General features: G+C 41.3%; 8 non-coding genes across 8 annotated transcripts; all 8 read left to right on the top strand.

Moving 5' to 3' along the window:
* Positions 1-119, top strand: LOC140575584 (5S ribosomal RNA). The gene has a single exon (XR_011980858.1). It is a non-coding gene; the product is annotated as a 5S ribosomal RNA (ribosomal RNA).
* Positions 120-4,500: 4,381 nt separating this feature from the next.
* Positions 4,501-4,619, top strand: LOC140575637 (5S ribosomal RNA). The gene has a single exon (XR_011980908.1). It is a non-coding gene; the product is annotated as a 5S ribosomal RNA (ribosomal RNA).
* A 4,386-nt stretch (positions 4,620-9,005) lies between these two features.
* Positions 9,006-9,124, top strand: LOC140575573 (5S ribosomal RNA). The gene has a single exon (XR_011980847.1). It is a non-coding gene; the product is annotated as a 5S ribosomal RNA (ribosomal RNA).
* Positions 9,125-13,510: 4,386 nt separating this feature from the next.
* On the top strand, positions 13,511-13,629 carry LOC140575561 (5S ribosomal RNA). The gene has a single exon (XR_011980835.1). It is a non-coding gene; the product is annotated as a 5S ribosomal RNA (ribosomal RNA).
* Positions 13,630-18,046: 4,417 nt separating this feature from the next.
* LOC140576525 (5S ribosomal RNA) lies at positions 18,047-18,165 on the top strand. The gene has a single exon (XR_011981734.1). It is a non-coding gene; the product is annotated as a 5S ribosomal RNA (ribosomal RNA).
* Positions 18,166-22,570: 4,405 nt separating this feature from the next.
* LOC140576513 (5S ribosomal RNA) lies at positions 22,571-22,689 on the top strand. The gene has a single exon (XR_011981723.1). It is a non-coding gene; the product is annotated as a 5S ribosomal RNA (ribosomal RNA).
* A 1,983-nt stretch (positions 22,690-24,672) lies between these two features.
* LOC140576502 (5S ribosomal RNA) lies at positions 24,673-24,791 on the top strand. Its single transcript, XR_011981712.1, has one exon. It is a non-coding gene; the product is annotated as a 5S ribosomal RNA (ribosomal RNA).
* A 1,983-nt stretch (positions 24,792-26,774) lies between these two features.
* Positions 26,775-26,893, top strand: LOC140576442 (5S ribosomal RNA). The gene has a single exon (XR_011981655.1). It is a non-coding gene; the product is annotated as a 5S ribosomal RNA (ribosomal RNA).
* The last annotated feature ends 974 nt before the right edge of the window (positions 26,894-27,867 follow it).

Genomic DNA, 27,867 nt, shown 5'->3' with positions numbered 1-27,867 from the left:
GCTTACGGCCATACCACCCTGAGCACGCCCGATCTCGTCTGATCTCGGAAGCTAAGCAGGGTCGGGCCTGGTTAGTACTTGGATGGGAGACCGCCTGGGAATACCAGGTGCTGTAAGCTTTTCTCATCCTCAAGCACTCACATGCACATTCTTTCACTTGCTCTTCTTCCTTTTACTCCATCTTACTTTACGCTTTCACAAATATACAACACATTACACTTTTTTTTTTACACATACCTCCTTGTATTACATTTCATACACTCTGTGGAGTCTTAGGAGTTGAAACTTTTCAGCGGAAAATTGCCGTTAAAGCCCACCTGCATGGCCTGCCATGGGATGGAAACCAATCACTTGTAGTTTGGCTTAATTATAGCCAATTTCTCACAAAACACTGAAAAATATCAAACCAGAACTCTGTGGAGGAAATGCTGTGGATAAAAGGAACCCAAGCCTGTCAGTAGGGGTCAGTGTACGTTAGAGGAAACTGACAACATGGGGGAAAGTCTGTTACAGCATGTCAACGCATAGCAAGACTACAACCAATCATAATGACAACGCTTGGGTGGGCCGACCCCAATATTTGCTATTTAAAAAAAACACCTGCTAATTTAGATCACTTAATTAGGTCATATTAAAGCAACACATCCCGAAAGGGAGTGAGCTGTGGGGAAATAACAGCACCGTTTCATCACAGTCGTGATGTTATTTCACCGTTACACACAACCTCAGGTCTTGGGCCTTCATTCATGGGTTCCCGTTCTCGTTTCGGGGGCGGGGAGGGGAGCAAATCAAAAGTCCTTCACCACTTGTGAATTGTTTTCTAGGAAGTGGAATGGCTGATTTCCAGTTGCATTGAGGTTTTTAAAGTTCTCCTCCCAGACCTACGTACATCTACAACAGTTGTTCTTTTATTCCCCTGAAGCTTCACAGAGCTCTTTGAACTTGACATGGCGACACACACTTCCCTTAGTTAAATGGCTGGCCGGCCCACTCAGCCCGAGCCTGCTACATCGGCATCCCTGCAACTCGCAACTCACCTGAGAGCGATGCTTCACCCGGCGTGCCAGCCTCTTGTTTTGTTTTCCCGGTTTCCATATTGGTAGGAAGTAGCCCCTGCATTTATCCCATAGTCATGTTGTAGCTTAGTATGTCAAATTTTAGGGTGTAAATAAAAGAAGCCAAGACTGTTGAGAAACATTTGGAATTTTAGAATTGACCCGTTTTACAACCGCATTTGACTGATGTGGGTTTTTTTTTTGTTTTTTTGTTTTTGCAGTTGAAGGAGAACACAAGCTTAATTATTAAACTGCGGCAAAGTAAATACAGCACCATATTCCGGGGCCTCTTTGAAATGAATTTTTCTTTCACCATTCATAAATATTTCAACTGGGTTCACTCCTAAAAATAAAAGAGTTTATTGAAAAGATGGCGAGGAAAGTCGAGATTAAAAGCCTGATAATACTTTTCATAATGAAATGGAGCAGCTTTTCTTGTGACCAGGAACACAAATCTTGTCCACATCAGCTCCAAATGAGATGTACAATTTCTCTATTTAGCATTTTTTATTTCCTTCCGGAAATGACGTTGGGTAAGGCCTTTTATGTTGACAAGACCGAGTCTGCCGGCCGGTGTGAGCCTTTGCTGCTGTGTCGGTTTACTCCTGAAAGAGCAGTAAATGGAAGCTCCCTGTGCTTCAGAATGAAAAAGCACCTGTTACTCCCAATATTCAATAATCATTTATCAAGAGTAAAAAAAATGTAAACTGTAATGAATGTGGACAAGAACAGCTTCTTTTCCACACTAAAAAAAGGACTATGAAATATAAAATAAAATGCGAAATTAAATAATCTTTTAAAAACGTCTGTATAGAAATAGATACATCTTAATTATTGTCAATTGTATTTGTCACAAAAAGTGGCATTTGCATTTATTTGTGTTACTTGTGTAGTCTATAAAATATGTAAAATGTTCATGCTATCAAATGTAAAATAAGAAAATGAAGTTACTTATCACACCTAGTATGAATTAATTTAACCCTCAGTATATTGTATGGATACAACACTGACGTTATACTGAAGCTTTTCTGTTCTATGTGTTAGCAGGAGAAATAACTGAGCTTTACTTATTAAGAGTGGAAAATGATCCATCGGTTGTCTTCACTTTTCCCTATTCTCCCCAGCGAGAAGCCGAAACTAACTGATAAGTGCCTGATGTACTGAAGAGGCCTCCAGACCTCTATAAGTTATATGTTTGCTGGGATAAACTCCATGATACACATTCTACTCATAACAAATTCGCTTAGTCTCTTTTGGGAAAACAGGCAGTGACGGAGAGTATGACATTTTCAGGGTGAAATAGATACACTACATAAATATCTTCCAATAATTACATTAAAAGTTACTTACACATATGCGTCGGACATTTACATAAATATTATTGCAATCGATGAAACCGACGCTTAAATTCGTAAAATCCACAAATATGGCACACATAAACATAACTAACCATTCTCATTTAAATTAACTTCACAGAGATTTAAAAAAAAAAAAAAAAAGTCTTACACAGAAGTTGTAGTTTCTGGAAACTCCAAGATGAGCTACTGAAAAAAAACCATCTGAAGATGCGCTTTAACTAAAGAAACTCGCCGGTTTTATAAAGGACATGTTTTATGTAACTGAGTTTTATCTGCTCGTTTTACTTATGTCACTATTGCTGAACACGGGCGGACACGAAAAAACACTAGGAGGAATGTCGATATGTTCACAACTACAGCCATCATCGTTGAGTTAGCCTGCAGCAGACTGCAGCTGCTAACAGCAGGACAGCCATGCGTTGTGCAAGAATACAAAGCTACAACGACAGTCTGTGTACCTTTAGCTTTGTAATGGGAAACAGACTACACAAGCAGACGTGTAGACCTGTGACAAACTGAACTATCCCGAATACCGTTCAGACCTGCTTTAGTCAACCAGTATTTAGTCAGTCACTAATTGTGCAAGTTCTCCCACTTAAAAAAATGAGAGAGGCCTGTAATTCACATCATAGGTAGACCTCAACTATGAGAGACAAAATGAGGGAAAAAATCTGAAAATCACATTGTCTGATTTTTAAAGAATTTATTTGCAAATAATGGTGGAAAATAAGTATTTGGTCACCTACAAACAAGCAAGATTTCTGGCTGTCACAGGCCTGTAACTTCTTCTTTAAGAGGCTTCTCTGTCCTCCACTCATTACCTGTATTAATGGCACCTGTTTGAACTCGTTAACAGTAGAAAAGACAACTGCCCACAACCTCAAACAGTCACACTCCAAACCCCACTATGGTGAAGACCAAAGAGCTGTCGAAGGACACCAGAAACAAAATTGTAGACCTGCACCAGGCTGGGAAGACTGAATCTGCAATAGGCAAGCAGCTTGGTGTGAAGAAATCTACTGTGGGAGCAATAATCAGAAAATGGGAGACCTACAAGACCACTGCTAATGTGTTTGGTACAAACACAACTCGTGAATGCTGAGTTGCATCCAAAGAACACCCTACCAACTGTGAAGCATGGGGGTGGCAACATCATGCTTTGGGGCTGTTTCTCTGCAAAGGGACTAGGACGACTGGTCCATGTACATGAAAGAATGAATGGGGCCATGTGTTGTGAGATTTTGAGTGCAAACCTCCTTCCATCAGCAAGGGCATTGAAGATGAAACGTGGCTGGGTCTTTCAGCATGATAATGATCCCAAGCACACTGCCAGGGCAACAAAGGAGTGGCTTCGTAAGAAGCATTTCAAGGCCTAGCCAGTCTCCAGATCTCAACCCCATAGAAAACCTTTGGAGGGAGTTGAAAGTCCGCGTTGCCCACCGACAGCCCCACAATATCACTGCTCTAGAGGAGATCTGCATGGAGGAATGGGCCAACATACCAGCAACGGTGTATGCCTACCTTGTGAAGACTTACAGAAAACGTTTGACCTCTGCCATTGCCAACAAAGGATATATAACAAAGTATTGAGATGAACTTTTGTTATTGATCAAATACTTATTTCCCACCATTATTTGCAAATAAATTCTTTAAAAATGAGACAATGTGATTTTCTGATTTAATTTTTTTCTCATTTTGTCTCTCATAGTTGAGGTGTACCTATGATGTGAATTACAGGCCTCTCTTATCTTTTTAAGTGTGAGAACTTGCACAATTGGTGACTGACTAAATCCTTTTTTTCCCCACTGTATAGCTAGCTAATAACCCTAAGACTGCAGCTGTAAAGTACAATAGACGGATCCAGCGTTAGATGTTAAACGTAGTTGAACGTTTTCGTATAGCTTTCAGTATTTGAGATACCTCACGAATAACCACATGAAGCAATTCGGAGCCGCTGGTGATACACAGTCTACTTTCACCGAATAAAGGGGGGAGGGGAGGGGAGGGCGAGCGGGGTGTGTAGTGTGGAAGAGGCAGGCGTATTTTGCTGCATGCTTATAAATAGGCTAAGTGGAAGCAGTGCTTTCGCTTACGGCCATACCACCCTGAGCACGCCCGATCTCGTCTGATCTTGGAAGCTAAGCAGGGTCGGGCCTGGTTAGTACTTGGATGGGAGACCGCCTGGGAATACCAGGTGCTGTAAGCTTTTCTCATCCTCAAGCACTCACATGCACATTCTTTCACTTGCTCTTCTTCCTTTTACTCCATCTTACTTTACGCTTTCACAAATATACAACACATTACACTTTTTTTTTTACACATACCTCCTTGTATTACATTTCATACACTCTGTGGAGTCTTAGGAGTTGAAACTTTTCAGCGGAAAATTGCCGTTAAAGCCCACCTGCATGGCCTGCCATGGGATGGAAACCAATCACTTGTAGTTTGGCTTAATTATAGCCAATTTCTCACAAAACACTGAAAAATATCAAACCAGAACTCTGTGGAGGAAATGCTGTGGATAAAAGGAACCCAAGCCTGTCAGTAGGGGTCAGTGTACGTTAGAGGAAACTGACAACATGGGGGAAAGTCTGTTACAGCATGTCAACGCATAGCAAGACTACAACCAATCATAATGACAACGCTTGGGTGGGCCGACCCCAATATTTGCTATTTAAAAAAAACACCTGCTAATTTAGATCACTTAATTAGGTCATATTAAAGCAACACATCCCGAAAGGGAGTGAGCTGTGGGGAAATAACAGCACCGTTTCATCACAGTCGTGATGTTATTTCACCGTTACACACAACCTCAGGTCTTGGGCCTTCATTCATGGGTTCCCGTTCTCGTTTCGGGGGCGGGGAGGGGAGCAAATCAAAAGTCCTTCACCACTTGTGAATTGTTTTCTAGGAAGTGGAATGGCTGATTTCCAGTTGCATTGAGGTTTTTAAAGTTCTCCTCCCAGACCTACGTACATCTACAACAGTTGTTCTTTTATTCCCCTGAAGCTTCACAGAGCTCTTTGAACTTGACATGGCGACACACACTTCCCTTAGTTAAATGGCTGGCCGGCCCACTCAGCCCGAGCCTGCTACATCGGCATCCCTGCAACTCGCAACTCACCTGAGAGCGATGCTTCACCCGGCGTGCCAGCCTCTTGTTTTGTTTTCCCGGTTTCCATATTGGTAGGAAGTAGCCCCTGCATTTATCCCATAGTCATGTTGTAGCTTAGTATGTCAAATTTTAGGGTGTAAATAAAAGAAGCCAAGACTGTTGAGAAACATTTGGAATTTTAGAATTGACCCGTTTTACAACCGCATTTGACTGATGTGGGTTTTTTTTTTGTTTTTTTGTTTTTGCAGTTGAAGGAGAACACAAGCTTAATTATTAAACTGCGGCAAAGTAAATACAGCACCATATTCCGGGGCCTCTTTGAAATGAATTTTTCTTTCACCATTCATAAATATTTCAACTGGGTTCACTCCTAAAAATAAAAGAGTTTATTGAAAAGATGGCGAGGAAAGTCGAGATTAAAAGCCTGATAATACTTTTCATAATGAAATGGAGCAGCTTTTCTTGTGACCAGGAACACAAATCTTGTCCACATCAGCTCCAAATGAGATGTACAATTTCTCTATTTAGCATTTTTTATTTCCTTCCGGAAATGACGTTGGGTAAGGCCTTTTATGTTGACAAGACCGAGTCTGCCGGCCGGTGTGAGCCTTTGCTGCTGTGTCGGTTTACTCCTGAAAGAGCAGTAAATGGAAGCTCCCTGTGCTTCAGAATGAAAAAGCACCTGTTACTCCCAATATTCAATAATCATTTATCAAGAGTAAAAAAAATGTAAACTGTAATGAATGTGGACAAGAACAGCTTCTTTTCCACACTAAAAAAAGGACTATGAAATATAAAATAAAATGCGAAATTAAATAATCTTTTAAAAACGTCTGTATAGAAATAGATACATCTTAATTATTGTCAATTGTATTTGTCACAAAAAGTGGCATTTGCATTTATTTGTGTTACTTGTGTAGTCTATAAAATATGTAAAATGTTCATGCTATCAAATGTAAAATAAGAAAATGAAGTTACTTATCACACCTAGTATGAATTAATTTAACCCTCAGTATATTGTATGGATACAACACTGACGTTATACTGAAGCTTTTCTGTTCTATGTGTTAGCAGGAGAAATAACTGAGCTTTACTTATTAAGAGTGGAAAATGATCCATCGGTTGTCTTCACTTTTCCCTATTCTCCCCAGCGAGAAGCCGAAACTAACTGATAAGTGCCTGATGTACTGAAGAGGCCTCCAGACCTCTATAAGTTATATGTTTGCTGGGATAAACTCCATGATACACATTCTACTCATAACAAATTCGCTTAGTCTCTTTTGGGAAAACAGGCAGTGACGGAGAGTATGACATTTTCAGGGTGAAATAGATACACTACATAAATATCTTCCAATAATTACATTAAAAGTTACTTACACATATGCGTCGGACATTTACATAAATATTATTGCAATCGATGAAACCGACGCTTAAATTCGTAAAATCCACAAATATGGCACACATAAACATAACTAACCATTCTCATTTAAATTAACTTCACAGAGATTTAAAAAAAAAAAAAAAAAGTCTTACACAGAAGTTGTAGTTTCTGGAAACTCCAAGATGAGCTACTGAAAAAAAACCATCTGAAGATGCGCTTTAACTAAAGAAACTCGCCGGTTTTATAAAGGACATGTTTTATGTAACTGAGTTTTATCTGCTCGTTTTACTTATGTCACTATTGCTGAACACGGGCGGACACGAAAAAACACTAGGAGGAATGTCGATATGTTCACAACTACAGCCATCATCGTTGAGTTAGCCTGCAGCAGACTGCAGCTGCTAACAGCAGGACAGCCATGCGTTGTGCAAGAATACAAAGCTACAACGACAGTCTGTGTACCTTTAGCTTTGTAATGGGAAACAGACTACACAAGCAGACGTGTAGACCTGTGACAAACTGAACTATCCCGAATACCGTTCAGACCTGCTTTAGTCAACCAGTATTTAGTCAGTCACTAATTGTGCAAGTTCTCCCACTTAAAAAAATGAGAGAGGCCTGTAATTCACATCATAGGTAGACCTCAACTATGAGAGACAAAATGAGGGAAAAAATCTGAAAATCACATTGTCTGATTTTTAAAGAATTTATTTGCAAATAATGGTGGAAAATAAGTATTTGGTCACCTACAAACAAGCAAGATTTCTGGCTGTCACAGGCCTGTAACTTCTTCTTTAAGAGGCTTCTCTGTCCTCCACTCATTACCTGTATTAATGGCACCTGTTTGAACTCGTTAACAGTAGAAAAGACAACTGCCCACAACCTCAAACAGTCACACTCCAAACCCCACTATGGTGAAGACCAAAGAGCTGTCGAAGGACACCAGAAACAAAATTGTAGACCTGCACCAGGCTGGGAAGACTGAATCTGCAATAGGCAAGCAGCTTGGTGTGAAGAAATCTACTGTGGGAGCAATAATCAGAAAATGGGAGACCTACAAGACCACTGCTAATGTGTTTGGTACAAACACAACTCGTGAATGCTGAGTTGCATCCAAAGAACACCCTACCAACTGTGAAGCATGGGGGTGGCAACATCATGCTTTGGGGCTGTTTCTCTGCAAAGGGACTAGGACGACTGGTCCATGTACATGAAAGAATGAATGGGGCCATGTGTTGTGAGATTTTGAGTGCAAACCTCCTTCCATCAGCAAGGGCATTGAAGATGAAACGTGGCTGGGTCTTTCAGCATGATAATGATCCCAAGCACACTGCCAGGGCAACAAAGGAGTGGCTTCGTAAGAAGCATTTCAAGGCCTAGCCAGTCTCCAGATCTCAACCCCATAGAAAACCTTTGGAGGGAGTTGAAAGTCCGCGTTGCCCACCGACAGCCCCACAATATCACTGCTCTAGAGGAGATCTGCATGGAGGAATGGGCCAACATACCAGCAACGGTGTATGCCTACCTTGTGAAGACTTACAGAAAACGTTTGACCTCTGCCATTGCCAACAAAGGATATATAACAAAGTATTGAGATGAACTTTTGTTATTGATCAAATACTTATTTCCCACCATTATTTGCAAATAAATTCTTTAAAAATGAGACAATGTGATTTTCTGATTTAATTTTTTTCTCATTTTGTCTCTCATAGTTGAGGTGTACCTATGATGTGAATTACAGGCCTCTCTTATCTTTTTAAGTGTGAGAACTTGCACAATTGGTGACTGACTAAATCCTTTTTTTCCCCACTGTATAGCTAGCTAATAACCCTAAGACTGCAGCTGTAAAGTACAATAGACGGATCCAGCGTTAGATGTTAAACGTAGTTGAACGTTTTCGTATAGCTTTCAGTATTTGAGATACCTCACGAATAACCACATGAAGCAATTCGGAGCCGCTGGTGATACACAGTCTACTTTCACCGAATAAAGGGGGGAGGGGAGGGGAGGGGAGGGCGAGCGGGGTGTGTAGTGTGGAAGAGGCAGGCGTATTTTGCTGCATGCTTATAAATAGGCTAAGTGGAAGCAGTGCTTTCGCTTACGGCCATACCACCCTGAGCACGCCCGATCTCGTCTGATCTCGGAAGCTAAGCAGGGTCGGGCCTGGTTAGTACTTGGATGGGAGACCGCCTGGGAATACCAGGTGCTGTAAGCTTTTCTCATCCTCAAGCACTCACATGCACATTCTTTCACTTGCTCTTCTTCCTTTTACTCCATCTTACTTTACGCTTTCACAAATATACAACACATTACACTTTTTTTTTTACACATACCTCCTTGTATTACATTTCATACACTCTGTGGAGTCTTAGGAGTTGAAACTTTTCAGCGGAAAATTGCCGTTAAAGCCCACCTGCATGGCCTGCCATGGGATGGAAACCAATCACTTGTAGTTTGGCTTAATTATAGCCAATTTCTCACAAAACACTGAAAAATATCAAACCAGAACTCTGTGGAGGAAATGCTGTGGATAAAAGGAACCCAAGCCTGTCAGTAGGGGTCAGTGTACGTTAGAGGAAACTGACAACATGGGGGAAAGTCTGTTACAGCATGTCAACGCATAGCAAGACTACAACCAATCATAATGACAACGCTTGGGTGGGCCGACCCCAATATTTGCTATTTAAAAAAAACACCTGCTAATTTAGATCACTTAATTAGGTCATATTAAAGCAACACATCCCGAAAGGGAGTGAGCTGTGGGGAAATAACAGCACCGTTTCATCACAGTCGTGATGTTATTTCACCGTTACACACAACCTCAGGTCTTGGGCCTTCATTCATGGGTTCCCGTTCTCGTTTCGGGGGCGGGGAGGGGAGCAAATCAAAAGTCCTTCACCACTTGTGAATTGTTTTCTAGGAAGTGGAATGGCTGATTTCCAGTTGCATTGAGGTTTTTAAAGTTCTCCTCCCAGACCTACGTACATCTACAACAGTTGTTCTTTTATTCCCCTGAAGCTTCACAGAGCTCTTTGAACTTGACATGGCGACACACACTTCCCTTAGTTAAATGGCTGGCCGGCCCACTCAGCCCGAGCCTGCTACATCGGCATCCCTGCAACTCGCAACTCACCTGAGAGCGATGCTTCACCCGGCGTGCCAGCCTCTTGTTTTGTTTTCCCGGTTTCCATATTGGTAGGAAGTAGCCCCTGCATTTATCCCATAGTCATGTTGTAGCTTAGTATGTCAAATTTTAGGGTGTAAATAAAAGAAGCCAAGACTGTTGAGAAACATTTGGAATTTTAGAATTGACCCGTTTTACAACCGCATTTGACTGATGTGGGTTTTTTTTTTGTTTTTTTGTTTTTGCAGTTGAAGGAGAACACAAGCTTAATTATTAAACTGCGGCAAAGTAAATACAGCACCATATTCCGGGGCCTCTTTGAAATGAATTTTTCTTTCACCATTCATAAATATTTCAACTGGGTTCACTCCTAAAAATAAAAGAGTTTATTGAAAAGATGGCGAGGAAAGTCGAGATTAAAAGCCTGATAATACTTTTCATAATGAAATGGAGCAGCTTTTCTTGTGACCAGGAACACAAATCTTGTCCACATCAGCTCCAAATGAGATGTACAATTTCTCTATTTAGCATTTTTTATTTCCTTCCGGAAATGACGTTGGGTAAGGCCTTTTATGTTGACAAGACCGAGTCTGCCGGCCGGTGTGAGCCTTTGCTGCTGTGTCGGTTTACTCCTGAAAGAGCAGTAAATGGAAGCTCCCTGTGCTTCAGAATGAAAAAGCACCTGTTACTCCCAATATTCAATAATCATTTATCAAGAGTAAAAAAAATGTAAACTGTAATGAATGTGGACAAGAACAGCTTCTTTTCCACACTAAAAAAAGGACTATGAAATATAAAATAAAATGCGAAATTAAATAATCTTTTAAAAACGTCTGTATAGAAATAGATACATCTTAATTATTGTCAATTGTATTTGTCACAAAAAGTGGCATTTGCATTTATTTGTGTTACTTGTGTAGTCTATAAAATATGTCAAATGTTCATGCTATCAAATGTAAAATAAGAAAATGAAGTTACTTATCACACCTAGTATGAATTAATTTAACCCTCAGTATATTGTATGGATACAACACTGACGTTATACTGAAGCTTTTCTGTTCTATGTGTTAGCAGGAGAAATAACTGAGCTTTACTTATTAAGAGTGGAAAATGATCCATCGGTTGTCTTCACTTTTCCCTATTCTCCCCAGCGAGAAGCCGAAACTAACTGATAAGTGCCTGATGTACTGAAGAGGCCTCCAGACCTCTATAAGTTATATGTTTGCTGGGATAAACTCCATGATACACATTCTACTCATAACAAATTCGCTTAGTCTCTTTTGGGAAAACAGGCAGTGACGGAGAGTATGACATTTTCAGGGTGAAATAGATACACTACATAAATATCTTCCAATAATTACATTAAAAGTTACTTACACATATGCGTCGGACATTTACATAAATATTATTGCAATCGATGAAACCGACGCTTAAATTCGTAAAATCCACAAATATGGCACACATAAACATAACTAACCATTCTCATTTAAATTAACTTCACAGAGATTTAAAAAAAAAAAAAAAAAGTCTTACACAGAAGTTGTAGTTTCTGGAAACTCCAAGATGAGCTACTGAAAAAAAACCATCTGAAGATGCGCTTTAACTAAAGAAACTCGCCGGTTTTATAAAGGACATGTTTTATGTAACTGAGTTTTATCTGCTCGTTTTACTTATGTCACTATTGCTGAACACGGGCGGACACGAAAAAACACTAGGAGGAATGTCGATATGTTCACAACTACAGCCATCATCGTTGAGTTAGCCTGCAGCAGACTGCAGCTGCTAACAGCAGGACAGCCATGCGTTGTGCAAGAATACAAAGCTACAACGACAGTCTGTGTACCTTTAGCTTTGTAATGGGAAACAGACTACACAAGCAGACGTGTAGACCTGTGACAAACTGAACTATCCCGAATACCGTTCAGACCTGCTTTAGTCAACCAGTATTTAGTCAGTCACTAATTGTGCAAGTTCTCCCACTTAAAAAAATGAGAGAGGCCTGTAATTCACATCATAGGTAGACCTCAACTATGAGAGACAAAATGAGGGAAAAAATCTGAAAATCACATTGTCTGATTTTTAAAGAATTTATTTGCAAATAATGGTGGAAAATAAGTATTTGGTCACCTACAAACAAGCAAGATTTCTGGCTGTCACAGGCCTGTAACTTCTTCTTTAAGAGGCTTCTCTGTCCTCCACTCATTACCTGTATTAATGGCACCTGTTTGAACTCGTTAACAGTAGAAAAGACAACTGCCCACAACCTCAAACAGTCACACTCCAAACCCCACTATGGTGAAGACCAAAGAGCTGTCGAAGGACACCAGAAACAAAATTGTAGACCTGCACCAGGCTGGGAAGACTGAATCTGCAATAGGCAAGCAGCTTGGTGTGAAGAAATCTACTGTGGGAGCAATAATCAGAAAATGGGAGACCTACAAGACCACTGCTAATGTGTTTGGTACAAACACAACTCGTGAATGCTGAGTTGCATCCAAAGAACACCCTACCAACTGTGAAGCATGGGGGTGGCAACATCATGCTTTGGGGCTGTTTCTCTGCAAAGGGACTAGGACGACTGGTCCATGTACATGAAAGAATGAATGGGGCCATGTGTTGTGAGATTTTGAGTGCAAACCTCCTTCCATCAGCAAGGGCATTGAAGATGAAACGTGGCTGGGTCTTTCAGCATGATAATGATCCCAAGCACACTGCCAGGGCAACAAAGGAGTGGCTTCGTAAGAAGCATTTCAAGGCCTAGCCAGTCTCCAGATCTCAACCCCATAGAAAACCTTTGGAGGGAGTTGAAAGTCCGCGTTGCCCACCGACAGCCCCACAATATCACTGCTCTAGAGGAGATCTGCATGGAGGAATGGGCCAACATACCAGCAACGGTGTATGCCTACCTTGTGAAGACTTACAGAAAACGTTTGACCTCTGCCATTGCCAACAAAGGATATATAACAAAGTATTGAGATGAACTTTTGTTATTGATCAAATACTTATTTCCCACCATTATTTGCAAATAAATTCTTTAAAAATGAGACAATGTGATTTTCTGATTTAATTTTTTTCTCATTTTGTCTCTCATAGTTGAGGTGTACCTATGATGTGAATTACAGGCCTCTCTTATCTTTTTAAGTGTGAGAACTTGCACAATTGGTGACTGACTAAATCCTTTTTTTCCCCACTGTATAGCTAGCTAATAACCCTAAGACTGCAGCTGTAAAGTACAATAGACGGATCCAGCGTTAGATGTTAAACGTAGTTGAACGTTTTCGTATAGCTTTCAGTATTTGAGATACCTCACGAATAACCACATGAAGCAATTCGGAGCCGCTGGTGATACACAGTCTACTTTCACCGAATAAAGGGGGGAGGGGAGGGGAGGGGAGGGCGAGCGGGGTGTGTAGTGTGGAAGAGGCAGGCGTATTTTGCTGCATGCTTATAAATAGGCTAAGTGGAAGCAGTGCTTTCGCTTACGGCCATACCACCCTGAGCACGCCCGATCTCGTCTGATCTCGGAAGCTAAGCAGGGTCGGGCCTGGTTAGTACTTGGATGGGAGACCGCCTGGGAATACCAGGTGCTGTAAGCTTTTCTCATCCTCAAGCACTCACATGCACATTCTTTCACTTGCTCTTCTTCCTTTTACTCCATCTTACTTTACGCTTTCACAAATATACAACACATTACACTTTTTTTTTTACACATACCTCCTTGTATTACATTTCATACACTCTGTGGAGTCTTAGGAGTTGAAACTTTTCAGCGGAAAATTGCCGTTAAAGCCCACCTGCATGGCCTGCCATGGGATGGAAACCAATCACTTGTAGTTTGGCTTAATTATAGCCAATTTCTCACAAAACACTGAAAAATATCAAACCAGAACTCTGTGGAGGAAATGCTGTGGATAAAAGGAACCCAAGCCTGTCAGTAGGGGTCAGTGTACGTTAGAGGAAACTGACAACATGGGGGAAAGTCTGTTACAGCATGTCAACGCATAGCAAGACTACAACCAATCATAATGACAACGCTTGGGTGGGCCGACCCCAATATTTGCTATTTAAAAAAAACACCTGCTAATTTAGATCACTTAATTAGGTCATATTAAAGCAACACATCCCGAAAGGGAGTGAGCTGTGGGGAAATAACAGCACCGTTTCATCACAGTCGTGATGTTATTTCACCGTTACACACAACCTCAGGTCTTGGGCCTTCATTCATGGGTTCCCGTTCTCGTTTCGGGGGCGGGGAGGGGAGCAAATCAAAAGTCCTTCACCACTTGTGAATTGTTTTCTAGGAAGTGGAATGGCTGATTTCCAGTTGCATTGAGGTTTTTAAAGTTCTCCTCCCAGACCTACGTACATCTACAACAGTTGTTCTTTTATTCCCCTGAAGCTTCACAGAGCTCTTTGAACTTGACATGGCGACACACACTTCCCTTAGTTAAATGGCTGGCCGGCCCACTCAGCCCGAGCCTGCTACATCGGCATCCCTGCAACTCGCAACTCACCTGAGAGCCATGCTTCACCCGGCGTGCCAGCCTCTTGTTTTGTTTTCCCGGTTTCCATATTGGTAGGAAGTAGCCCCTGCATTTATCCCATAGTCATGTTGTAGCTTAGTATGTCAAATTTTAGGGTGTAAATAAAAGAAGCCAAGACTGTTGAGAAACATTTGGAATTTTAGAATTGACCCGTTTTACAACCGCATTTGACTGATGTGGGTTTTTTTTTTGTTTTTTTGTTTTTGCAGTTGAAGGAGAACACAAGCTTAATTATTAAACTGCGGCAAAGTAAATACAGCACCATATTCCGGGGCCTCTTTGAAATGAATTTTTCTTTCACCATTCATAAATATTTCAACTGGGTTCACTCCTAAAAATAAAAGAGTTTATTGAAAAGATGGCGAGGAAAGTCGAGATTAAAAGCCTGATAATACTTTTCATAATGAAATGGAGCAGCTTTTCTTGTGACCAGGAACACAAATCTTGTCCACATCAGCTCCAAATGAGATGTACAATTTCTCTATTTAGCATTTTTTATTTCCTTCCGGAAATGACGTTGGGTAAGGCCTTTTATGTTGACAAGACCGAGTCTGCCGGCCGGTGTGAGCCTTTGCTGCTGTGTCGGTTTACTCCTGAAAGAGCAGTAAATGGAAGCTCCCTGTGCTTCAGAATGAAAAAGCACCTGTTACTCCCAATATTCAATAATCATTTATCAAGAGTAAAAAAAATGTAAACTGTAATGAATGTGGACAAGAACAGCTTCTTTTCCACACTAAAAAAAGGACTATGAAATATAAAATAAAATGCGAAATTAAATAATCTTTTAAAAACGTCTGTATAGAAATAGATACATCTTAATTATTGTCAATTGTATTTGTCACAAAAAGTGGCATTTGCATTTATTTGTGTTACTTGTGTAGTCTATAAAATATGTAAAATGTTCATGCTATCAAATGTAAAATAAGAAAATGAAGTTACTTATCACACCTAGTATGAATTAATTTAACCCTCAGTATATTGTATGGATACAACACTGACGTTATACTGAAGCTTTTCTGTTCTATGTGTTAGCAGGAGAAATAACTGAGCTTTACTTATTAAGAGTGGAAAATGATCCATCGGTTGTCTTCACTTTTCCCTATTCTCCCCAGCGAGAAGCCGAAACTAACTGATAAGTGCCTGATGTACTGAAGAGGCCTCCAGACCTCTATAAGTTATATGTTTGCTGGGATAAACTCCATGATACACATTCTACTCATAACAAATTCGCTTAGTCTCTTTTGGGAAAACAGGCAGTGACGGAGAGTATGACATTTTCAGGGTGAAATAGATACACTACATAAATATCTTCCAATAATTACATTAAAAGTTACTTACACATATGCGTCGGACATTTACATAAATATTATTGCAATCGATGAAACCGACGCTTAAATTCGTAAAATCCACAAATATGGCACACATAAACATAACTAACCATTCTCATTTAAATTAACTTCACAGAGATTTAAAAAAAAAAAAAAAAAGTCTTACACAGAAGTTGTAGTTTCTGGAAACTCCAAGATGAGCTACTGAAAAAAAACCATCTGAAGATGCGCTTTAACTAAAGAAACTCGCCGGTTTTATAAAGGACATGTTTTATGTAACTGAGTTTTATCTGCTCGTTTTACTTATGTCACTATTGCTGAACACGGGCGGACACGAAAAAACACTAGGAGGAATGTCGATATGTTCACAACTACAGCCATCATCGTTGAGTTAGCCTGCAGCAGACTGCAGCTGCTAACAGCAGGACAGCCATGCGTTGTGCAAGAATACAAAGCTACAACGACAGTCTGTGTACCTTTAGCTTTGTAATGGGAAACAGACTACACAAGCAGACGTGTAGACCTGTGACAAACTGAACTATCCCGAATACCGTTCAGACCTGCTTTAGTCAACCAGTATTTAGTCAGTCACTAATTGTGCAAGTTCTCCCACTTAAAAAAATGAGAGAGGCCTGTAATTCACATCATAGGTAGACCTCAACTATGAGAGACAAAATGAGGGAAAAAATCTGAAAATCACATTGTCTGATTTTTAAAGAATTTATTTGCAAATAATGGTGGAAAATAAGTATTTGGTCACCTACAAACAAGCAAGATTTCTGGCTGTCACAGGCCTGTAACTTCTTCTTTAAGAGGCTTCTCTGTCCTCCACTCATTACCTGTATTAATGGCACCTGTTTGAACTCGTTAACAGTAGAAAAGACAACTGCCCACAACCTCAAACAGTCACACTCCAAACCCCACTATGGTGAAGACCAAAGAGCTGTCGAAGGACACCAGAAACAAAATTGTAGACCTGCACCAGGCTGGGAAGACTGAATCTGCAATAGGCAAGCAGCTTGGTGTGAAGAAATCTACTGTGGGAGCAATAATCAGAAAATGGGAGACCTACAAGACCACTGCTAATGTGTTTGGTACAAACACAACTCGTGAATGCTGAGTTGCATCCAAAGAACACCCTACCAACTGTGAAGCATGGGGGTGGCAACATCATGCTTTGGGGCTGTTTCTCTGCAAAGGGACTAGGACGACTGGTCCATGTACATGAAAGAATGAATGGGGCCATGTGTTGTGAGATTTTGAGTGCAAACCTCCTTCCATCAGCAAGGGCATTGAAGATGAAACGTGGCTGGGTCTTTCAGCATGATAATGATCCCAAGCACACTGCCAGGGCAACAAAGGAGTGGCTTCGTAAGAAGCATTTCAAGGCCTAGCCAGTCTCCAGATCTCAACCCCATAGAAAACCTTTGGAGGGAGTTGAAAGTCCGCGTTGCCCACCGACAGCCCCACAATATCACTGCTCTAGAGGAGATCTGCATGGAGGAATGGGCCAACATACCAGCAACGGTGTATGCCTACCTTGTGAAGACTTACAGAAAACGTTTGACCTCTGCCATTGCCAACAAAGGATATATAACAAAGTATTGAGATGAACTTTTGTTATTGATCAAATACTTATTTCCCACCATTATTTGCAAATAAATTCTTTAAAAATGAGACAATGTGATTTTCTGATTTAATTTTTTTCTCATTTTGTCTCTCATAGTTGAGGTGTACCTATGATGTGAATTACAGGCCTCTCTTATCTTTTTAAGTGTGAGAACTTGCACAATTGGTGACTGACTAAATCCTTTTTCCCCCCACTGTATAGTTAGCTAATAACCCTAAGACTGCAGCTGTAAAGTACAATAGACGGATCCAGCGTTAGATGTTAAACGTAGTTGAACGTTTTCGTATAGCTTTCAGTATTTGAGATACCTCACGAACAACCACATGAAGCAATTCGGAGCCGCTGATGATACACAGTCTATCTTTCACCGAATAAAGGGGGGAGGGGAAGGGGAGGGGCGGGGGGAGGGGCAGGGGGAGGGGAGGGGAGAGCGAGCGGGGTGTGTAGTGTGGAAGAGGCAGGCGTATTTTGCTGCATGCTTATAAATAGGCTAAGTGGAAGCAGTGCTTTCGCTTACGGCCATACCACCCTGAGCACGCCCGATCTCGTCTGATCTCGGAAGCTAAGCAGGGTCGGGCCTGGTTAGTACTTGGATGGGAGACCGCCTGGGAATACCAGGTGCTGTAAGCTTTTCTCATCCTCAAGCACTCACATGCACATTCTTTCACTTGCTCTTCTTCCTTTTACTCCATCTTACTTTATGCTTTCACAAATATACAACACATTACACTTTTTTTTTTACACATACCTCCTTGTATTACATTTCATACACTCTGTGGAGTCTTAGGAGTTGAAACTTTTCAGCGGAAAATTGCCGTTAAAGCCCACCTGCATGGCCTGCCATGGGATGGAAACCAATCACTTGTAGTTTGGCTTAATTATAGCCAATTTCTCACAAAACACTGAAAAATATCAAACCAGAACTCTGTGGAGGAAATGCTGTGGATAAAAGGAACCCAAGCCTGTCAGTAGGGGTCAGTGTACGTTAGAGGAAACTGACAACATGGGGGAAAGTCTGTTACAGCATGTCAACGCATAGCAAGACTACAACCAATCATAATGACAACGCTTGGGTGGGCCGACCCCAATATTTGCTATTTAAAAAAAACACCTGCTAATTTAGATCACTTAATTAGGTCATATTAAAGCAACACATCCCGAAAGGGAGTGAGCTGTGGGGAAATAACAGCACCGTTTCATCACAGTCGTGATGTTATTTCACCGTTACACACAACCTCAGGTCTTGGGCCTTCATTCATGGGTTCCCGTTCTCGTTTCGGGGGCGGGGAGGGGAGCAAATCAAAAGTCCTTCACCACTTGTGAATTGTTTTCTAGGAAGTGGAATGGCTGATTTCCAGTTGCATTGAGGTTTTTAAAGTTCTCCTCCCAGACCTATGTACATCTACAACAGTTGTTCTTTTATTCCCCTGAAGCTTCACAGAGCTCTTTGAACTTGACATGGCGACACACACTTCCCTTAGTTAAATGGCTGGCCGGCCCACTCAGCCCGAGCCTGCTACATCGGCATCCCTGCAACTCGCAACTCACCTGAGAGCGATGCTTCACCCGGCGTGCCAGCCTCTTGTTTTGTTTTCCCGGTTTCCATATTGGTAGGAAGTAGCCCCTGCATTTATCCCATAGTCATGTTGTAGCTTAGTATGTCAAATTTTAGGGTGTAAATAAAAGAAGCCAAGACTGTTGAGAAACATTTGGAATTTTAGAATTGACCCGTTTTACAACCGCATTTGACTGATGTGGGTTTTTTTTTTGTTTTTTTGTTTTTGCAGTTGAAGGAGAACACAAGCTTAATTATTAAACTGCGGCAAAGTAAATACAGCACCATATTCCGGGGCCTCTTTGAAATGAATTTTTCTTTCACCATTCATAAATATTTCAACTGGGTTCACTCCTAAAAATAAAAGAGTTTATTGAAAAGATGGCGAGGAAAGTCGAGATTAAAAGCCTGATAATACTTTTCATAATGAAATGGAGCAGCTTTTCTTGTGACCAGGAACACAAATCTTGTCCACATCAGCTCCAAATGAGATGTACAATTTCTCTATTTAGCATTTTTTATTTCCTTCCGGAAATGACGTTGGGTAAGGCCTTTTATGTTGACAAGACCGAGTCTGCCGGCCGGTGTGAGCCTTTGCTGCTGTGTCGGTTTACTCCTGAAAGAGCAGTAAATGGAAGCTCCCTGTGCTTCAGAATGAAAAAGCACCTGTTACTCCCAATATTCAATAATCATTTATCAAGAGTAAAAAAAATGTAAACTGTAATGAATGTGGACAAGAACAGCTTCTTTTCCACACTAAAAAAAGGACTATGAAATATAAAATAAAATGCGAAATTAAATAATCTTTTAAAAACGTCTGTATAGAAATAGATACATCTTAATTATTGTCAATTGTATTTGTCACAAAAAGTGGCATTTGCATTTATTTGTGTTACTTGTGTAGTCTATAAAATATGTAAAATGTTCATGCTATCAAATGTAAAATAAGAAAATGAAGTTACTTATCACACCTAGTATGAATTAATTTAACCCTCAGTATATTGTATGGATACAACACTGACGTTATACTGAAGCTTTTCTGTTCTATGTGTTAGCAGGAGAAATAACTGAGCTTTACTTATTAAGAGTGGAAAATGATCCATCGGTTGTCTTCACTTTTCCCTATTCTCCCCAGCGAGAAGCCGAAACTAACTGATAAGTGCCTGATGTACTGAAGAGGCCTCCAGACCTCTATAAGTTATATGTTTGCTGGGATAAACTCCATGATACACATTCTACTCATAACAAATTCGCTTAGTCTCTTTTGGGAAAACAGGCAGTGACGGAGAGTATGACATTTTCAGGGTGAAATAGATACACTACATAAATATCTTCCAATAATTACATTAAAAGTTACTTACACATATGCGTCGGACATTTACATAAATATTATTGCAATCGATGAAACCGACGCTTAAATTCGTAAAATCCACAAATATGGCACACATAAACATAACTAACCATTCTCATTTAAATTAACTTCACAGAGATTAAAAAAAAAAAAAAAAAGTCTTACACAGAAGTTGTAGTTTCTGGAAACTCCAAGATGAGCTACTGAAAAAAAACCATCTGAAGATGCGCTTTAACTAAAGAAACTCGCCGGTTTTATAAAGGACATGTTTTATGTAACTGAGTTTTATCTGCTCGTTTTACTTATGTCACTATTGCTGAACACGGGCGGACACGAAAAAACACTAGGAGGAATGTCGATATGTTCACAACTACAGCCATCATCGTTGAGTTAGCCTGCAGCAGACTGCAGCTGCTAACAGCAGGACAGCCATGCGTTGTGCAAGAATACAAAGCTACAACGACAGTCTGTGTACCTTTAGCTTTGTAATGGGAAACAGACTACACAAGCAGACGTGTAGACCTGTGACAAACTGAACTATCCCGAATACCGTTCAGACCTGCTTTAGTCAACCAGTATTTAGTCAGTCACTAATTGTGCAAGTTCTCCCACTTAAAAAAATGAGAGAGGCCTGTAATTCACATCATAGGTAGACCTCAACTATGAGAGACAAAATGAGGGAAAAAATCTGAAAATCACATTGTCTGATTTTTAAAGAATTTATTTGCAAATAATGGTGGAAAATAAGTATTTGGTCACCTACAAACAAGCAAGATTTCTGGCTGTCACAGGCCTGTAACTTCTTCTTTAAGAGGCTTCTCTGTCCTCCACTCATTACCTGTATTAATGGCACCTGTTTGAACTCGTTAACAGTAGAAAAGACAACTGCCCACAACCTCAAACAGTCACACTCCAAACCCCACTATGGTGAAGACCAAAGAGCTGTCGAAGGACACCAGAAACAAAATTGTAGACCTGCACCAGGCTGGGAAGACTGAATCTGCAATAGGCAAGCAGCTTGGTGTGAAGAAATCTACTGTGGGAGCAATAATCAGAAAATGGGAGACCTACAAGACCACTGCTAATGTGTTTGGTACAAACACAACTCGTGAATGCTGAGTTGCATCCAAAGAACACCCTACCAACTGTGAAGCATGGGGGTGGCAACATCATGCTTTGGGGCTGTTTCTCTGCAAAGGGACTAGGACGACTGGTCCATGTACATGAAATAATGAATGGGGCCATGTGTTGTGAGATTTTGAGTGCAAACCTCCTTCCATCAGCAAGGGCATTGAAGATGAAACGTGGCTGGGTCTTTCAGCATGATAATGATCCCAAGCACACTGCCAGGGCAACAAAGGAGTGGCTTCGTAAGAAGCATTTCAAGGCCTAGCCAGTCTCCAGATCTCAACCCCATAGAAAACCTTTGGAGGGAGTTGAAAGTCCGCGTTGCCCACCGACAGCCCCACAATATCACTGCTCTAGAGGAGATCTGCATGGAGGAATGGGCCAACATACCAGCAACGGTGTATGCCTACCTTGTGAAGACTTACAGAAAACGTTTGACCTCTGCCATTGCCAACAAAGGATATATAACAAAGTATTGAGATGAACTTTTGTTATTGATCAAATACTTATTTCCCACCATTATTTGCAAATAAATTCTTTAAAAATGAGACAATGTGATTTTCTGATTTAATTTTTTTCTCATTTTGTCTCTCATAGTTGAGGTGTACCTATGATGTGAATTACAGGCCTCTCTTATCTTTTTAAGTGTGAGAACTTGCACAATTGGTGACTGACTAAATCCTTTTTTTCCCCCACTGTATAGCTAGCTAATAACCCTAAGACTGCAGCTGTAAAGTACAATAGACGGATCCAGCGTTAGATGTTAAACGTAGTTGAACGTTTTCGTATAGCTTTCAGTATTTGAGATACCTCACGAACAACCACATGAAGCAGTTCGGAGCCGCTGGTGATACACAGTCTATCTTTCACCGAATAAAGGGGGGAGGGGAAGGGGAGAGGAAGGGGGAGGGGAGGGGAGAGCGAGCGGGGTGTGTAGTGTGGAAGAGGCAGGCGTATTTTGCTGCATGCTTATAAATAGGCTAAGTGGAAGCAGTGCTTTCGCTTACGGCCATACCACCCTGAGCACGCCCGATCTCGTCTGATCTCGGAAGCTAAGCAGGGTCGGGCCTGGTTAGTACTTGGATGGGAGACCGCCTGGGAATACCAGGTGCTGTAAGCTTTTCTCATCCTCAAGCACTCACATGCACATTCTTTCACTTGCTCTTCTTCCTTTTACTCCATCTTACTTTACGCTTTCACAAATATACAACACATTACACTTTTTTTTTTTACACATACCTCCTTGTATTACATTTCATACACTCTGTGGAGTCTTAGGAGTTGAAACTTTTCAGCGGAAAATTGCCGTTAAAGCCCACCTGCATGGCCTGCCATGGGATGGAAACCAATCACTTGTAGTTTGGCTTAATCATAGCCAAATTCTTACAAAACACTGAAAAATATCAAACCAGAACTCTGTGGAGGGAATGCTGTGGATAAAAGGAACCCAAGCCTGTCAGTAGGGGTCAGTGTACGTTAGAGGAAACTGACAACATGGGGGAAAGTCTGTTACAGGTTGTCAACGCATAGCAAGACTACAACCAATCATAATGACAGCGCTTGGGTGGGCCGACCCCAATATTTGCTATTTAAAAAAAACACCTGCTAATTTAGATCACTTAATTAGGTCATATTAAAGCAACACATCACGAAAGGGAGTAAGCTGTGGGGAAATAACAGCACCGTTTCATCACAGTCGTTATGTTATTTCACCATTACACACAACCTCAGGTCGTGGGCCTTCATTCATGGGTTCTCGTTCTGGTTTCGGGGGCGGGGAGGGGAGCAAATCAAAAGTCCTTCACCACTTGTGAATTATTTTCTAGGAAGTGGAATGGCTGATTTCCAGTTGCATTGAGGTTTTTAAAATTCTCCTCCCAGATCTGCGTGCATCTACAACAGTTGTTCTTTTATCCCCCTGAAGCATCACAGAGCTCTTTGAACTTGACATGGCGACACACACTTCCCTTAGTTAAATGGCTGGCCGGCCCACTCAGCCCGAGCCTGCTTCATCGGCATCCCTGCAACTCGCAACTCACCTGAGAGCGATGCTTCACCCGGCGTGCCAGCCTCTTGTTTTGTTTTCCCGGCTTCCATATTGGTAGGAAGTAGCCCCTGCATTTATCCCATAGTCATGTTGTAGCTTAGTATGTCAAATTTAAGGGTGTAAATAAAAGAAGCCAAGACTGTTGAGAAACATTTGGAATTTTAGAATTGACCCGTTTTACAACCGCATTTGACTGATGTGGGTTTTTTTTTGTTTTTGGTTTTTTTTTGCAGTTGAAGGAGAACACAAGCTTAATTATTAAACTGCGGCAAAGTAAATACAGCACCATATTCCGGGGCCTCTTTGAAATGAATTTTTCTTTCACCATTCATAAATATTTCAACAGGGTTCACTCCTAAAAATAAAAGAGTTTATTGAAAAGATGGCGAGGAACGTCGAGATTAAAAGCCTGATAATACTTTTCATAATGAAATGGAGCAGCTTTTCTTGTGACCAGGAACACAAATCTTGTCCACATCAGCTCCAAATGAGATGTACAATTTCTCCATTTAGCGTTTTTTATTTTATTTATTTCCTTCCGGAAATGACGTTGGGTAAGGACTTTTATGTTGACAAGACCGAGTCTGCCGGCCGGTGTGAGCCTTTGCTGCTGCTGTAAAAGCAGAGTCGGTTTATTCCTGAAAGAGCAGTAAATGTCAGCTCCCTGACAAGTTGTTGTTTTTGTTTGTGAATGAGACTGAAAAAAATGTGTGATTCACTGTAGAACAGGTTGTTTGTGTTTTTGTGTTTTGTGAGATGAGAGAGATGGACCTGGTGGTGTTTAGATGCAAAGTATTTTTTGTAATGGCGGAGTAAGTTGTTGCTGAAAGTTAAAGTGTCGGGCAAAAGAGCAAGTTTATTTGTTTTTGCAAAAAGAGAAGGAGGACAGGAGAGAGAGCAATGAAAAGTGTGATTGGTGTGAATGAGCTTGGTGGGATTGCTTTGGAAGTAAGAAAGGGGAGGGGGTGAGCGAGTGAGCGTGTCCCCTGTAGTGTGGAAGAGGCAGGCGTATTTTGCTGCATGCTTATAAATAGGCTAAGTGGAAGCAGTGCTTTCGCTTACGGCCATACCACCCTGAGCACGCCCGATCTCGTCTGATCTCGGAAGCTAAGCAGGGTCGGGCCTGGTTAGTACTTGGATGGGAGACCGCCTGGGAATACCAGGTGCTGTAAGCTTTTCTCATCCTCAAGCACTCACATGCACATTCTTTCACTTGCTCTTCTTCCTTTTACTCCATCTTACTTTACGCTTTCACAAATATACAACACATTACACTTTTTTTTTTTACACATACCTCCTTGTATTACATTTCATACACTCTGTGGAGTCTTAGGAGTTGAAACTTTTCAGCGGAAAATTGCCGTTAAAGCCCACCTGCATGGCCTGCCATGGGATGGAAACCAATCACTTGTAGTTTGGCTTAATTATAGCCAAATTCTTACAAAACACTGAAAAATATCAAACCAGAACTCTGTGGAGGGAATGCTGTGGATAAAAGGAACCCAAGCCTGTCAGTAGGGGTCAGTGTACGTTAGAGGAAACTGACAACATGGGGGAAAGTCTGTTACAGGTTGTCAACGCATAGCAAGACTACAACCAATCATAATGACAGCGCTTGGGTGGGCCGACCCCAATATTTGCTATTTAAAAAAAACACCTGCTAATTTAGATCACTTAATTAGGTCATATTAAAGCAACACATCACGAAAGGGAGTAAGCTGTGGGGAAATAACAGCACCGTTTCATCACAGTCGTTATGTTATTTCACCATTACACACAACCTCAGGTCGTGGGCCTTCATTCATGGGTTCTCGTTCTGGTTTCGGGGGCGGGGAGGGGAGCAAATCAAAAGTCCTTCACCACTTGTGAATTGTTTTCTAGGAAGTGGAATGGCTGATTTCCAGTTGCATTGAGGTTTTTAAAATTCTCCTCCCAGATCTGCGTGCATCTACAACAGTTGTTCTTTTATCCCCCTGAAGCTTCACAGAGCTCTTTGAACTTGACATGGCGACACACACTTCCCTTAGTTAAATGGCTGGCCGGCCCACTCAGCCCGAGCCTGCTTCATCGGCATCCCTGCAACTCGCAACTCACCTGAGAACGATGCTTCACCCGGCGTGCCAGCCTCTTGTTTTGTTTTCCCGGCTTCCATATTGGTAGGAAGTAGCCCCTGCATTTATCCCATAGTCATGTTGTAGCTTAGTATGTCAAATTTAAGGGTGTAAATAAAAGAAGCCAAGACTGTTGAGAAACATTTGGAATTTTAGAATTGACCCGTTTTACAACCGCATTTGACTGATGTGGGTTTTTTTTTGTTTTTGGTTTTTTTTTGCAGTTGAAGGAGAACACAAGCTTAATTATTAAACTGCGGCAAAGTAAATACAGCACCATATTCCGGGGCCTCTTTGAAATGAATTTTTCTTTCACCATTCATAAATATTTCAACAGGGTTCACTCCTAAAAATAAAAGAGTTTATTGAAAAGATGGCGAGGAACGTCGAGATTAAAAGCCTGATAATACTTTTCATAATGAAATGGAGCAGCTTTTCTTGTGACCAGGAACACAAATCTTGTCCACATCAGCTCCAAATGAGATGTACAATTTCTCCATTTAGCGTTTTTTATTTTATTTATTTCCTTCCGGAAATGACGTTGGGTAAGGACTTTTATGTTGACAAGACCGAGTCTGCCGGCCGGTGTGAGCCTTTGCTGCTGCTGTAAAAGCAGAGTCGGTTTATTCCTGAAAGAGCAGTAAATGTCAGCTCCCTGACAAGTTGTTGTTTTTGTTTGTGAATGAGACTGAAAAAAATGTGTGATTCACTGTAGAACAGGTTGTTTGTGTTTTTGTGTTTTGTGAGATGAGAGAGATGGACCTGGTGGTGTTTAGATGCAAAGTATTTTTTGTAATGGCGGAGTAAGTTGTTGCTGAAAGTTAAAGTGTCGGGCAAAAGAGCAAGTTTATTTGTTTTTGCAAAAAGAGAAGGAGGACAGGAGAGAGAGCAATGAAAAGTGTGATTGGTGTGAATGAGCTTGGTGGGATTGCTTTGGAAGTAAGAAAGGGGAGGGGGTGAGCGAGTGAGCGTGTCCCCTGTAGTGTGGAAGAGGCAGGCGTATTTTGCTGCATGCTTATAAATAGGCTAAGTGGAAGCAGTGCTTTCGCTTACGGCCATACCACCCTGAGCACGCCCGATCTCGTCTGATCTCGGAAGCTAAGCAGGGTCGGGCCTGGTTAGTACTTGGATGGGAGACCGCCTGGGAATATCAGGTGCTGTAAGCTTTTCTCATTCTCAAGCACTCACATGCACATTCTTTCACTTGCTCTTCTTCCTTTTACTCCATCTTACTTTATGCTTTCACAAATCTACAACACATTACACTTTTTTTTTTACACATACCTCCTTGTATTACATTTCATACACTCTGTGGAGTCTTAGGAGTTGAAACTTTTCAGCGGAAAATTGCCGTTAAAGCCCACCTGCATGGCCTGCCATGGGATGGAAACCAATCACTTGTAGTTTGGCTTAATTATAGCCAAGTTCTTACAAAACACTGAAAAATATCAAACCAGAACTCTGTGGAGGGAATGCTGTGGATAAAAGGAACCCAAGCCTGTCAGTAGGGGTCAGTGTACGTTTGAGGAAACTGACAACATGGGGGAAAGTCTGTTACAGCATGTCAACGCATAGCAAGACTACAACCAATCATAATGACAGCGCTTGGGTGGGCCGACCTCAATATTTGCTATTTAAAAAAAACACCTGCTAATTTAGATCATAATTAGGTCATATTAAAGCAACACATCACGAAAGGGAGTAAGCTGTGGGGAAATAACAGCACCGTTTCATCACAGTCGTTATGTTATTTCACCGTTACACACTACCTCAGGTCGTGGGCCTTCATTCATGGGTTCCCGTTCTGGTTTCGGGGGCGGGGAGGGGAGCAAATCAAAAGTCCTTCACCACTTGTGAATTATTTTCTAGGAAGTGGAATGGCTGATTTCCAGTTGCATTGAGGTTTTTAAAATTCTCCTCCCAGACCTGCGTGCATCTACAACAGTTGTTCTTTTATCCCCCTGAAGCTTCACAGAGCTCTTTGAACTTGACATGGCGACACACACTTCCCTTAGTTAAATGGCTGGCCGGCCCACTCAGCCCGAGCCTGCTTCATCGGCATCCCTGCAACTCGCAACTCACCTGAGAGCGATGCTTCACCCGGCGTGCCAGCCTCTTGTTTTGTTTTCCCGGCTTCCAT

The sequence above is a fragment of the Salminus brasiliensis genome, chromosome 13 (assembly GCF_030463535.1).
Source record: "Salminus brasiliensis chromosome 13, fSalBra1.hap2, whole genome shotgun sequence".
In the NCBI taxonomy this organism is placed as follows: Eukaryota; Metazoa; Chordata; class Actinopteri; order Characiformes; family Bryconidae; genus Salminus; species Salminus brasiliensis.
Note: the sequence above shows the minus strand (reverse complement) of the source record. Positions and strands in the feature narration are given on the sequence as shown.